Source organism: Orcinus orca, chromosome 2 (assembly GCF_937001465.1).
Source record: "Orcinus orca chromosome 2, mOrcOrc1.1, whole genome shotgun sequence".
Lineage (NCBI taxonomy): Eukaryota > Metazoa > Chordata > Mammalia > Artiodactyla > Delphinidae > Orcinus > Orcinus orca.
This window is the reverse complement of record NC_064560.1, coordinates 2,202,274-2,215,067: the sequence shown is the minus strand read 5'-3', so window position 1 is coordinate 2,215,067 and position 12,794 is coordinate 2,202,274. Positions and strand designations below refer to the sequence as shown.

General features: G+C 50.0%; 1 long non-coding RNA gene across 1 annotated transcript in view; it reads right to left on the bottom strand.

Annotated features, from left to right (window-relative positions):
- The window catches only part of LOC117196116 (uncharacterized), a 57,162-nt gene extending 44,999 nt beyond the window's left edge, over positions 1 to 12,163 (bottom strand). Inside the window, exons 1-2 of the long non-coding RNA XR_004476167.2 lie at positions 11,701 to 12,163; positions 10,107 to 10,240 (exon numbers count right to left, since the gene is read on the bottom strand). This is a non-coding gene — a long non-coding RNA (uncharacterized LOC117196116). The remainder of the gene's footprint in view (positions 1 to 10,106; positions 10,241 to 11,700) is intronic.
- Positions 12,164 to 12,794: the final 631 nt, after the last annotated feature.

The following is a 12,794-nucleotide window of genomic DNA, read 5'->3' as shown; positions in this document are numbered from 1 at the left end:
AGATGGAAAGCAGGAGGGACCTTGCGGGTTTGGGGGTCAAGCCGAGGCTAGTTTCTCCCACGTGGAGCGGTCTTCGCTGCGGTAGAGCTGCCCACGGAGCGAGCCTCTAACCGAAACTTCTGGGAAACTTTCAGAGGCTTCAACGTGACCGTTTATCCAGCCAGAAGTGATCTGTGAGGCAAGTTGTTCTCCAATAAACACAGCAATTTGTGAAGAGTTTTTGGTTTTGTTCTTGGAAAGGGGTACTGTTGTTATACAGGCTACAGTGAAGAGAACGATTTGTAAGCCTCAAGGCCTTGGCCTCAAAGTTACTGTTTTATTGAACTGCTCTCTGAAATAGTTCTGTTTTGTCTTTTTTTTTTTAAAGCAGTATTTAATAAACCAATTTGAACAGGAACAGAACCCCTGCAACCGTAAGAGATGGGACCCTCATACAGTAAAAAGATAGTGTTATAGTTAAGAGCTGTTCTCTAGCATTGAGCTGCCTGGGTTTGGTCCTGGCTCTGCCTTAGACCCACTGTGTGACCTTGAGTGAGCTACCTAACCTCTCTGAGCTTCTGCTTGTCTCAGATACGAAATGGAGATGATAACGAAAGCTTACACATAGCTTGTGGTGAGACTGGAATAGGGTCATGTGTACAAAGTAAAGCACACCACAGTAAACCTGCAGTAATTGGAATATTATAGTAGTAACACATGATGTACAAAGTAAACAAACATAAGACATTTAAAACCCCCCACAATGCCCACCCCATTTTCTCACTCCCTATTAGAAAGTATCAGACAGTTTACACTGCAGTAAGGAAACACTCCGAACCTCAGTGGCTTGGGAGAGGGACAGAGATGGGGGGTGGGGCAGGGTTTCTCCCTGGTCTGTGATGTCATTGGGTGGGTGGTGTCACCTCTGGTGTCTGCATCTGCACCAGAGGGAAGGGGAGCTGGAGAGCCAGGCATCGCCTCTTAAATGTTTCCTCCTGGAAGTAACACGCGTCATCTCTGCTTGCGTTCACCAGCCAGAACAAGTCCTGGCCTCGGGGAGCTCCAGGGAAGTAGGGAAGTGAAGTCCCCCCACGGCCGGAAGTAGAGGCTGGACAGTAAGTAGGTCTCACCCAGCCCCCCAGGGCCCCACCAGGCAATGTCCCAGCTCAGCAGGAGAATGAGGCGTGCGTGTCCCCCGAGACAGGGGACTCCATCCCTACAAGGCATCCTCTCAGACGCCCCCGTTTCCTGCCCTCCCAGCATCAGTGTGGCCCCTAAGAATGTTTTTAAAGTACTGAGTCCTGCAAACTCATCAAAATGGCTCTGGAAGCCTGTCCAATAAGCACCGTGTGACCTGATATTCTAGAATTCCGGGTTTCCACTGTAATTTTGATGCCTAGGTGGTCGTCACCATTAGAATTCATAGAAGAAAGGCTGAGAACTAGACGCCAACCACCTCTCGTTTAATATTGAAGCAGAATGTAAGCGAGGTGCTCTCAACATTAGCTCTCACGATAAGGTTTACATTCACCTGAAATCCTCTCAGCGTTTAAAGTTTTTACATTATGAAGATGTCAAACATACTGAAAAGTAGAGATGATAGTGGAATGAAATCCTTATACGAAGACTTGGTATCATTTCCCCACTGCTGCTTCTGGGTGTATCTCTAAAAAATACAGACTTTTATTTTTACATGAGCACAGCCCATCATGACACCGAGTAGGTCCTGGGGCCCTCTTACTCCCAGCCTGTGATTAAACTCGCTCAACCGTCTAAAATTTTTCTTTGAAGTTGATTTGTTCTACGTGGGATCCAAATGAGGTCCACAAATAGCTGTTGGGTGGTATGTGTCTCTTTTTTTTTTAAAAAAAAAAGGCTTTTGTTGATTTATTTGTATTTCTTGGATTACTGACGATGCCATAACACACTGTCTACCACCTGAGGTTACTTCTCTGTAAGTTGCCTGGTCAGCTGCAATTCTGTTATTTGTGGGTTATTTTCATTTTGTTTGGGGAACGGTCTTATATGTTCTTTTAATTGAAGCATGGTTGATTTACAATGTTATATGAGCTTCAGACGTACAGCATGGGGACTCCATGTCTGTACAGGTTGCACTCCATTAAAAGTTATTACAAAAAAAAAAAAAAAAAGTTATTACAAAATAGGTTGTTGTGTCTCCTAAACTGGAGAAGCGCCTATTTCTGTCCCCGCGCCCCTGTGTGCCCTGGGCTGACGGCAGACGCAGGGTCACTGTCCCGTGGATGCCCCGCTTTCTGGGTTTGTCTGCTCCCTTCCTTGAGGTTCACTTTCTTCTTTTGGGTCCTGTCTCCAGGAGTTAGCTCTGGAGGCATGATTTGGTTTCGACTCAACCGTTCTGGTAAGGAGTTTTCACAGGAGGTGCCGGGCGGCCCACAGCGCATCCCATCCGCAGGTGCGCGGGGTCCCGTTGCCCACCTAGCGGGATGCTCAGCGAGTCTCCCGTTGTCACACGGACGTGCAGTCGCCCCTTCACGTGCAGACCATTCACTGGCGAGGGTGGCTTGATCAATCATTTCATTAGAGGTTGCAAAAGGCTGTTTTTACAGATTCATTACCTTTTCCCATTCCTTAGTGAGATTCCTTCAATAAAGTGGTTTTCCCTCATCCACTTAGAAACGGGGTCTGTTTCATTACCCTCGAATACAGTTCATAAGGAAGGGCTGGAGAGGAGCTTGAGTCTTTCCTTTTGAGGCTCCCTTTCAGAGTAAGGAGTTGGTGCCCTAGTTACTTCCCGTGGTGTGCAAAGGTTGCGTTTCTTGGTTGGTTGGTTTGCTCGTTTTTTTCTTTTTTTTGGGGGGCGGATGAGAGTCTCTCTCTCAAATGACGAGGATGATTACGGTGATGGACTCTTGGGTTTTTACCTATTTAGTGTATTTCAATCAATTGCATTTACCAATCCCTTTTGTTCTTCTATTTCACCCTCTTTAGCCACTGGGAGGCCTTCCACTTTGGCTCCTACGTCCTTTTCACGTGACCCATCAGTCTCCGCTTTCTTTCATCACAACGTATCTCAGCTCCTCTCGCCTGTTTCCTGCCTAGACTTGGCAGTAGCTGTACCTCCAAAGAGCCCTGCTTCCTCCTAGTGGGCCTACTGATTGCATTCCAGAACACAAAATACATGTCTCTCTACGCTCATCAGCCTGGGCATGAGAGCTAACATCTCTTCCTCCCCCACCTCCCCCAGAGCCGCCCACTCAGCAGGTCGGCTTTCTCCCAAAGGTCTGGAATAGATGACATTCTGTGGTCCCCTCATAAAGCTTCACTGCATTCCAAATGGGTAAATAATTGCATTCTTAGTATTTTCCCTATGCAGCTGTGAGTCTGAGAAGTGACAGATGCAGTGAGATGTAAACCAAGGCGCAGGCTAGTCAGAGAGCAATGTGGAGTTACCAGCAAAGGGGACCCTGAGGTCCAGGGGGCAGTGAGATGAGGGGGGAGGGGACCAAGACATGAGGTGGTACCGGGTCTTGCCCTGAACACATGTGCCAGCCCTGAGGGACTGGCCTCCTTTCCCTGGGAACATCACCGTCTTGGAAAGAGGGAACACAACTTCCAGAAGGATTCCCTGGGAGCAGAGGAAGAGGAAGGGGACCTCTGACTGAGATCAGCTGGATACACCAAACCATCAATGGTGGGTAGGGGAAACAGGCACCAGAGACAGATCCTGTCGCGTCCACACCCACCAGGAACCAGTGACACAGGAGGGGGAGGACGCTGCCCTTTGCAAAGACAAATGAGCAGATCGGATGAATGAACAAGGGAAGGTCCATGCCAAGTTCCCTTGAACTTGAGTAAGGAAACTTTGTACAAATTATAACCATCAGTAAACGAACTGCCAATTGAGTTCTTGAATCACTGGCAACTTGGAATCCAGAGGAGAGCCCTTCAGAGACGTGACATGGATTCTCTAGGTGCGAGCTGAGACAAAGATCTGATTTAACCAGCGGGCCCTCCCTTGGAACAGCGTGTTATCTTTCAGAGAAATGCAATGTTGATCTCTTCTCCTCGAGTTTGGCTCGGGACAGAAAGAATCTTCCACTGTGTGTCTGGAACTCGTGGAGACCGGGCATGGGGAATCTAGCTAAAGTTACGCTCTGGGCCGCACGCCATCTGCTGAGCCCTGTTGTGCAATTAGCAGACCTCGCCTTTGTAAACCGTGTGGCCTCCTGCACAGCTTGCTTGAGTCCCTGCCATCAGAATAAGTTTTATATGGGCCGTCACTGCTCAGTGTTCTGCAAGTCATTTCCCTCGCTTGAGACCATACAAGGTTAGGGTCTCTGTCCACTTTGTTTCAAGGGTCACCTAACCAGGTCCTGCAGGATTTCACATCTGATTCAAAGGCACCCGGCGTCCTGGTGTTCCCAGGAGAAATGTGGGGAGATAAAACCCACGGCTGACACATGGGAGAGGCCGCTGGGGGTGCTCCGAGAGTTTGTCCAGGTGGGCTTTGCAAAATCCCGCGTTCAGGCAAAGCCCCAGTGTTTTAAACAGACAGGAAGCTGGCAGAGAGAGCCTCCCCGAGTGACCAGCCTGTCGATATCATTTTCTGCCTGTCGTGCCAGTCTGTCTCCTGAGGGCACAGAAATAAGTCTGAGGTGGCTTTGAGCTAAGCACATTCGGGGTGTGCTGACTCGTGATCTCAGTGCTGCTGGGGTCCCCAAATCCAAGGAGAAGCCGCACCCAGAAAGCTCTCGGTGGGCGCGGGGGTGGCTTTGGAGCACCGGCTCCAGCATCTGTTCCTGCTACTTGTACTGTCACCCTCTCCATCCATCACCCTCTCTTTCCGTCCCCCCTCCCCACGCAAACGACCCCCGCCTTGCCAGTGGCCACGCTCAGTAGGTTAATACTGAATTACGAATGCCAACAATTACTGATACTGATATTACTGAATGTAATGCTGAGCGTTGGAGCTGAAGCGAGACAGCAGGGGTGGCGAGATCTCACCTGGGGTCTCTCTGGGGAGGGGGTCCCATCCCCTTCTTTGTCCTTTCAGGGATATGATACTTTCGAAGACTACCGGGAAAAGGTTTCAATTTGAAAAGCGTTAAGATACACGTTCAGCTGGTAGAAGCTGCCACCCTTCAACTGATGAGAAGACACTGAAGACGTCGGGAAGGGACTTCCCAGGTGGTCCAGTATCCACCTTGCAAGGCAGGGGACACTAGTTCGATTCCAGGCGGGGGAACGTAGAGCCCACGTGCTGCGGGGCACCTAAACCCGCGACGCAACTGCTGAGCCCGCGTGCTCTGGAGCCCACGAGCTGCAGCTAAGACCCGATGCAGCCACGTAAATCAATCAGTAAATATCTTCTTTTTAACATTGAGAAAACTGCTGGGAAGCTGATTTCAGGGCTGGGCTTCTGGACCTTTCTCCATCTTCAAGCAGGACTGCCAGGGCACTCTATTCTCAGAGCTTCTGTGCAATTCGGGGTGGAGGGCCGCAGGGGAACGTGGGAGGAAGCAGAGACAGGCTTGCTTCAGACTCCCCCGGACTGTCAGCGGGGTAAGCATGTGAGGCTCAACGTCAAGTCAGCTCTTAGCGGCCTTGCTCTTCGATCCCCCCACTGAGCTCATCTGGGGGCCTCCCCTGGCCTGGGGGCAGATCTAAGGGCCCGGGGCCCCAGATCCGTGCAAACCGCCGGCTTCCCGGGTGTAGTGTGGGACCGCCTCCTGCAGGGGGCGCTCGGGAGCCCCTCGCCCTGTACACTGGGGTGGCGTGGCTGCGCAGAGGGGGCAGCGCCAGCTCTGCGGGATTTCACTCTGGTGCCAGAGAACAACCCCGTCTTCTCTGCCCATCTTTTCTCTCTCCTGGTCCTGCTACGTAGGGGCGGTTCCTCCTCCCAGTCTGCATCCCATCTTCCATTTTCCTGCCCCCTTCTCCCCCTCTCTTGGTTCTCCTCTTTTCTCCTTTCCTCTGCCTGTGGTCTTTTCGGCCTGCATCATCGCCCCCGCCCCTCATCAGTCCATCTAATCAGTCAACTCACCAAGAGCCTGCTGCGTGCCAGGCGGTTCTCCGCACCGGAGATGGGGCAGGTACAAGGCAGAGAGATCCTGGACCTCTAAAATGGACCTGGTGGGCGATGGTGGGACAGACTGATGACAAGGAAGCCGAGGGGTGGATATGGTAATCTCACGAAGTGAGAGATGCAGTAAAGAAGGTATATTAGAGAAATGAGACCGAAAGTGACAGTGGGAAAGGGAGAACTCTTTTAGCCAATTTGGTCAAAAGGAAGGATTTTTTTGAGAAGGTAACATATACTTCGGACTTGAATACTGAAAAGGAGTTGGCTGTGTGAAGAGTTGAGAGAAGGTTTGGTAAGTGCAAAGGTCCTGAGGCAGCTGGGAGCTGGTGTATCTGAGCCGGGAAGGAGGCCAGTGTGGCCGCAGCTTAGCGAGCCCCAGGAACCGAGGTGGATGAGTAAGTGGGAAAGTTGTAATCTGCAGGAAAGGGTTTGGGTTTGACTCTGGTTGAGTCAGGAAGATGCTGGCAGTATTTAAGCAGGTGAGTGGTAAGAGAATATTTCTGTCTTAGGAAGCTTCTGTCTGTGCAGAGGGGCAGGGGTGGTGGCCAGGAGGCCAGCTGGGAGGCTTTGCAGTAGCCCAGAGATAGTAGGGGCTTAGACCCTCAGTGGAGCAGAAGAGGGGGGACGAGAGGTCAGATTCAGGGTACCTTTGGGAATCCGACTGGCTAAGGCAAAGAGATAAAGAGGCTAAATTTCCTTTCCTCCCCTTTTCTCCCCTTTCCTCTTCAGCTTCCTTCTTCTCCTCCTTTTTCTCAATTGAATGGTGCTGTATATTGAGAGTAGCAGGTTAGAGGTGGGGAGAAATCAAAAGATATACTTTGGTCATGGCCTCAGCTAACCTATAAGGCAACTTGGAGAGAATTAGAAAGGCACCCCCATGGAAGGTACCTCCTCTGCTCTGCGGTTGGAGCCCACACCTGAGCTCAGGGCTTAGGAAGCTGGACATGGGCTGCACGCCCATCGGGCTCCCTTGGCTGGCTGCCTTAGGCAGTACACAAGCTGGACAACAGTCCATGGCAACCCTGGTCTGGCCCGAGATACCTGTTAGGCATCCAAATAGAGATGATAGGTAGACAGCTGAATAAGCGGGTCTGAATTTCAGGGAGAAATCGGGGCTAGAGATGTGAATTTAGGAGGCATAAGAAAAGACGGAATTTAAATTCAGGGGGCTGTTTGAGATGCCCTAGGCTGTGAGGGTGAAGGAAGAAGAGAAGCAGGCTAGGAAGTAAGCCTGGGACACTCCATGATGCAGCAGTCAGGAAAGAGGAGGGGAACGCAGCAGAATGACCCAGAAAGAGCTGCTGGTGACACGGGGACAACCTGGGAAGCGATGACCCAGACAGCAAATGAAGAGAGGATTTGAAGAGGCGGAGATGGGCTCTGTCAGGTGACTCTGAGGCTTAAGTAAGATGAGTGGTGAGCGGAGCATCTGGTCAGGTGGAGACTCGGGGTGCAGAGTGCGGGAAACGGGGCAAAGCTTGATTGGAATGGGCTGGGCACAGAGAAGGAGACAGAGGCGACCCTTTGGAGGCGTTCTGATAAAAGGGGGAGAGAGAAAAGCAGGAGGTGAGTGCGAGCACAGGGCAGGCAGCGAGGTTCAACCAGAGCAGACCAGGAGGACAAAGAAAGAGTAAGGGAAGCAAGGGACCAGAGGGTGTCTGCAGAGTGATCATTAGAGCATAGGACACAGACTCTTATTAAGAAAAAAAAAAAAAAAAGGCCTGAAATACACATAAGAGAATATATATAGTCAAGACCTTTCCTAGCTCAATCGCAAGGGCAGAAAGTATTAATAAGAGGACTAGGTGATGAAATGATACATGTATAAAAGTTACTGTAAAGGAATCTGCAAGCAACACTTATAAACTGACTTTGAAGCACTTGCTAAGTCCAAGCTCTGTAGTGAGAATTTTATACGCATTATTATTTAATTAATTTACTTATTTATTTTTGGCTGCATTGGGTCCTCATCGCTGTGTGCGGGCTTTCTCTAGTTGCGGTGAGCAGGGGCTACTCTTCGTTGCGGTGCACAGGCTTCTCATTGCGGTGGCTTCTCTTGTTGCGGAGCACAGGCTCTAGGTGTGGCTTCAGTAGTTGTGGCACGTGGGCTCAGTAGTTGTGGTTCACAGGCTCTAGAGCACAGGCTCAGTAGTTGTGGCACACAGGCTTAGTTGCTCTGTGGCGTGTGGGATCTTCCCGGACCAGGGCTCGAACCCGTGTCCCCTGCACTGGCAGGCAGATTCTTAACCACTGTGCCACCAGGGAAGTCCCTATATGCATTATTTTTATTTAATCTCAGTACAATACTTTTTTGTAGGCACAGAATCTGAACTTTCAAGGCTGTGCAGTTAACTAAGTTATAATGCTTCTTCAAACTTGGAAAGGATATTTGCAACATATATGACAATTTTAAAAGACTGAATATTCATTAAATACTAAAAGTTCTTATACATCAATAAGAAAAAGAACCACTTAATAGAAAGATAAAGCAAGGAGCCACAAACAGGCAATTCAACAAAAGAAAGAAATACAAGAGGCTAATAATATTCCCCTCGGCATCCCTGAGATACAGGAAATTCAACAATGGTAAAAGCCTATTAGTTTAGCAGAGATTAAAAACATACCGGAAGTTGGTACTGTCGTGCATTTTGCCGGAGCTTAAATTGGTACAAGCTTTGTAATGTGGCCAGTTTGGCGATATCTGAGGTCCTCTCCTTTCACCCAGGGATTCCTCCTTAGAGTTTATTGTATAGAAATCAAGCAGGTAAAGATATATGTTCAAATATTTGGTTTACATTATTTATTATAGAAAAAAATCCAAATGGCCACCAATCAGGAACTGGTGACATAAATTATGGTAAACCATGGAATGAAATATAATGAAAAACGTTCAAATATTGAGGTAGAAGCTAACGAACTGACCTGTGAAAAGTCTACAGCATATTGTTTAGTGAATGAAAGGGATGTATTCAGTGTGTAAACGGTGGTTCTATTTAGCCTCACGTCTACTCGTTTGTGCAGAGCCAAGGTACAGAATAGCATACACGCCACTGTAAAGCAATTATACCCCAATAAAGATGTTAAAAAAAGAAAAAAAGAATAGCGCACACGGAACTATTCTCCTTTGGGGGTGCTTTTCGGGAGGCTTTCAGTTTTATTTTCTATGTTTCATTGTTTATCTTCCACTGAATATATATTATTTTTATAGTCATAAAAAAGGAAATAAAATGTCATATAATTAAGACACCTCATCAGGATGGGAGTTCCTTTTTTTTGCCTCTGTCAATCGTTACCACTTTCCCTCTCCCCCTCCCTCTGCCCCACTTCCTCCCTCCTCTTTCCTCTCTCTCTTTCTACTGATTCCAGTTGAGTAGCTGTGTGCCGCCCTGCGCAGATTACAGCTGTATCACCTGTGGAGGGCGGGACTCTATCCATCAGGCATTCTGTACCCGGCACAGTGACCAGCACCCCTCCAAGTGCAGGCAGCCCCGGTTAGCACTTGCTAATGAGCAGTGGGTTCAGTGATGGTAACACATCTACTTTCCACTGTTCCCCTGAAGCAGTGAGGCTGTTACACTTGCTGGACCCACTGTGAGCGGAGAGCTCACTACACCGAATGCTCCAGGTCGGTTTGTTGAAGGGCTCACAGAGAACTCGGGCTGCCTTGAGGTCTACGTTCGGCTCAGCTATTTGCCCTGTGCTTAGCACAGAAGCCAGACTGCACGTACTCCATAAATGCCGGATGCGGCGATTATTATAGTTAACACTGCCGTACGGTTACTCGCAAGTTATTCAGAGGGTAGATCCCAAGAGTTCTCATTACAGGGAGAAAAAAACCATTTTTTCCTTTTTTTTTGTATCTATATGAGATGATGGATGTTCGCTAAACTTATCGTGCTAATCATTTCCTAATATATGGAAGTCAAATCATCATGCAGTCCACCTGAAACATACAGTGCTGTACATCAATTATACCTCAGTAAAACGGGAAAACATGACTAAGATAAAAAGTAAACGTTGAATGAATGAATGGGTGGACAAAAGAATAAATGCCAATGTATCTTACCATTTGTGGTTCCTGAAATATTCTGTGTTCAAAACCGTCATACCTGAGACTGCTCCTCGAGATGTGGCCTGAGGGCAGCAGCATCGTTTCACCTGGGGCTCATTAGAAATGCAGCATCGTGGGCACCCGCAGACCTGCTGAAACAGATGTGCATTTGGACACGATCCCCAGCAATTCGCACGCGTGTGTGGGGCCTGCTTTAGAGGGGAAGTAGGTGGCTGCTGTTGTTTTAATTTCTGGGTTTAATGTTCTCTAGCTCTTCGGTACTTAATTATGAGACTTTAGAGGTTTCACTGGAGGACAGGCTAAGAGGAGGTGGCCCTGCATAACTGCAGGCTTCGGCGGCTAGGAGAGAGTTGACGGAGCAACTTTTAAATCAAGGATGAAATGTCTGTGTTCCCACGATGTGGCTAGCCCTCTATTTCCGCTTTAGCCGTGCCTGGTCCCAGCCTCCCCTGGGATGGGCAGGATTAAGGCAAGGCCTCCTCTCTGGGTGAGTGAAGCAAGCTGGCTGTTTGCCCTCCACAGCCTGCGCCTGAAGCCAGGTCAGTGGTCCTATGAAGCCACCCGGCGGTGGAGTGTTTTCCATCTGGGAAGTAGCTCAGAGCCCGGCTCAGCTGCCAGGGACAAAGAAGGCCGTGGCTCCCGCCCTGCTTTCTGCCCACGCTCTCAGAGCCCCATGAAATCAGCCCCCTCCATCCAGCTCTTTACAGACAGGCGGGGTGTCCAGGATTATGATGGAGGGGCCCTGGCAGGGAGGAGTGGAAAACAAGTCCTGATTCCAAGCCCAAGTCCTGGTTATGAGCCCCTTGCTGCTTTCCAGAAGACTGCTGATGCAGGCTGCCCTCGGCCAGGGCTGGTCCAGCCTCCAGAGCAAGGCCCAGGCTGATGTCCACTGGGGGGGGCACACCCACTCCCCATGGGGAGGAAGGTGGCTTCACCTGGTCCATCAGCTGAAGAGCTAGGAAGTAGCTGGGCTCTCCCTCCCTCCCTCCCTCCTCCCTCCTTCCCCCTCCTTCCCCCTCCTTCCTCCCCCTCCTTCCCCCTCCTTCCTCCCCCTCCTTCCCCCTCCTTCCTCCCCCTCCTTCCCCCTCCTTCCCCCTCCCCCCCTCCCCCTCCCATATCCCCCTCCCTGTCCTTCCTCCTCCCCACCTCCTCCATGCCACCCCAGCCCCACCTCCTGTCCTTCTCTCTCCCTTTATCTGGGGGCAGGCAGGAGCGAGCTGAGCTGGCCTCTGATGATTCTGTCTTTGGCTGCAGAAACTTGACTTTGGGTCAGGATCAAGATTCCAAAAAGACGGCCTCTCTGCCGTCCTGATTTTATTGAAGGGCTCCTGCCAGTCTGTCTGAAACAGCAGAGATAAGTATAATCCACTTTCATCGCAGCCAAGGTCGCTGGATAAAGTTGGAATTTGATAAAGAGCTAAACTGCTGTTGAAACACGGGAAACCTTGCTGAAGCGAGTTCTTCTAGCTGCTTCCTCACGCAGAGTGAGTGCAGGGCGCCAGGTCCAGCCAAGACAGATTCCTGGGCCCCGCAGCTATTGACTTCAGCTGCTAAAAATTTAGTTGCTACTTGTAACTCCCTCACTCACCTGCTGGGAGAATCCCGACAACTGGCGAAAGCTGAGTCCAAACAGCTCTCCGGGAGCAAAGCGTAGATGCCCCCGCCCCCCGCAACGCCTCAGGGGCTGAGAAGGCAGTTCCCATCAGGAGCAAGAAGCATCCTCTCCGTGAGCATTTGCAAGGTGTGTTCCACGTGGCCTCTGCGGCGTGGCAAGCGTGACTGCAGGTGTGCTGGAGGATGGGCAGGTACCGCCCAGGGAGCATTTAACCCCGCCCCTCGCTGGCAACTAAGTTATCCCTTTTGAGTCCCAGCTCCTTTAGTTGTAAAATGGGAACAGCAACGCCCACTACAAAAGTTTGTTGGTTAAATGAGGAAAGATCCGCCTTGCTCCACCGTGGGTGCCAGTAAATATTTGTTCTCTTTATTGGCACCAAAATTCTTGGCGGAGATGTGGGAGAGAGGATTGGGGGTATCACGGTGACTTTTTTCAACCTACGTACCTCTATCCCCCCAACTCCCTGCTGCCTGAGCCGGGTATTCAGATGTCCTCCTCTCCTGCCTTCGCCTCCAGGTCCTTGCAAATCACGGCCACACGCACAAACATCCCCAGTGGGAGTAGGCCTTTGTCAAAGTGCGAATTCTCCTTGGAGGAGAAGCAGGCTGAGTCCCGCCCCCAGGGCATGAGTGCACGTCTTGGGTGTGCTCTCCTAATCCCCAGCAGTGCTTCAGCTTCAGGAGCAGACCTAGCCGGGGAGGAGAGGGAATGGTGAAGGGGGAGAGGTGAGGAGAAGAGGAAAAGACCGGAAATGGGAGGCATAGGCGCACAACGATGATGCGGGTTCTCGCCCTCTGATGGCAAATCACTTATTTTGTGGAGGACAAACCTGCTGCTTTACAGGGGACTCTTCCTACTCTGGCCATTAGAGGTAACAGAGATTTTCTACAAGATCCAGTAGGAATCTGATTTCACAGTGAAGCCAGATTTGCACCACGTGACGCCATCTTGAAACGAAATCTGCCCCCAGATATTCCAGGATATCAGCTTTCAAAGCCAACATTTCCCTTTCATAGACGCAGGTAGAAAACTTTTAAAAATGATTTTAAAAAATCTGCAAATCTTTG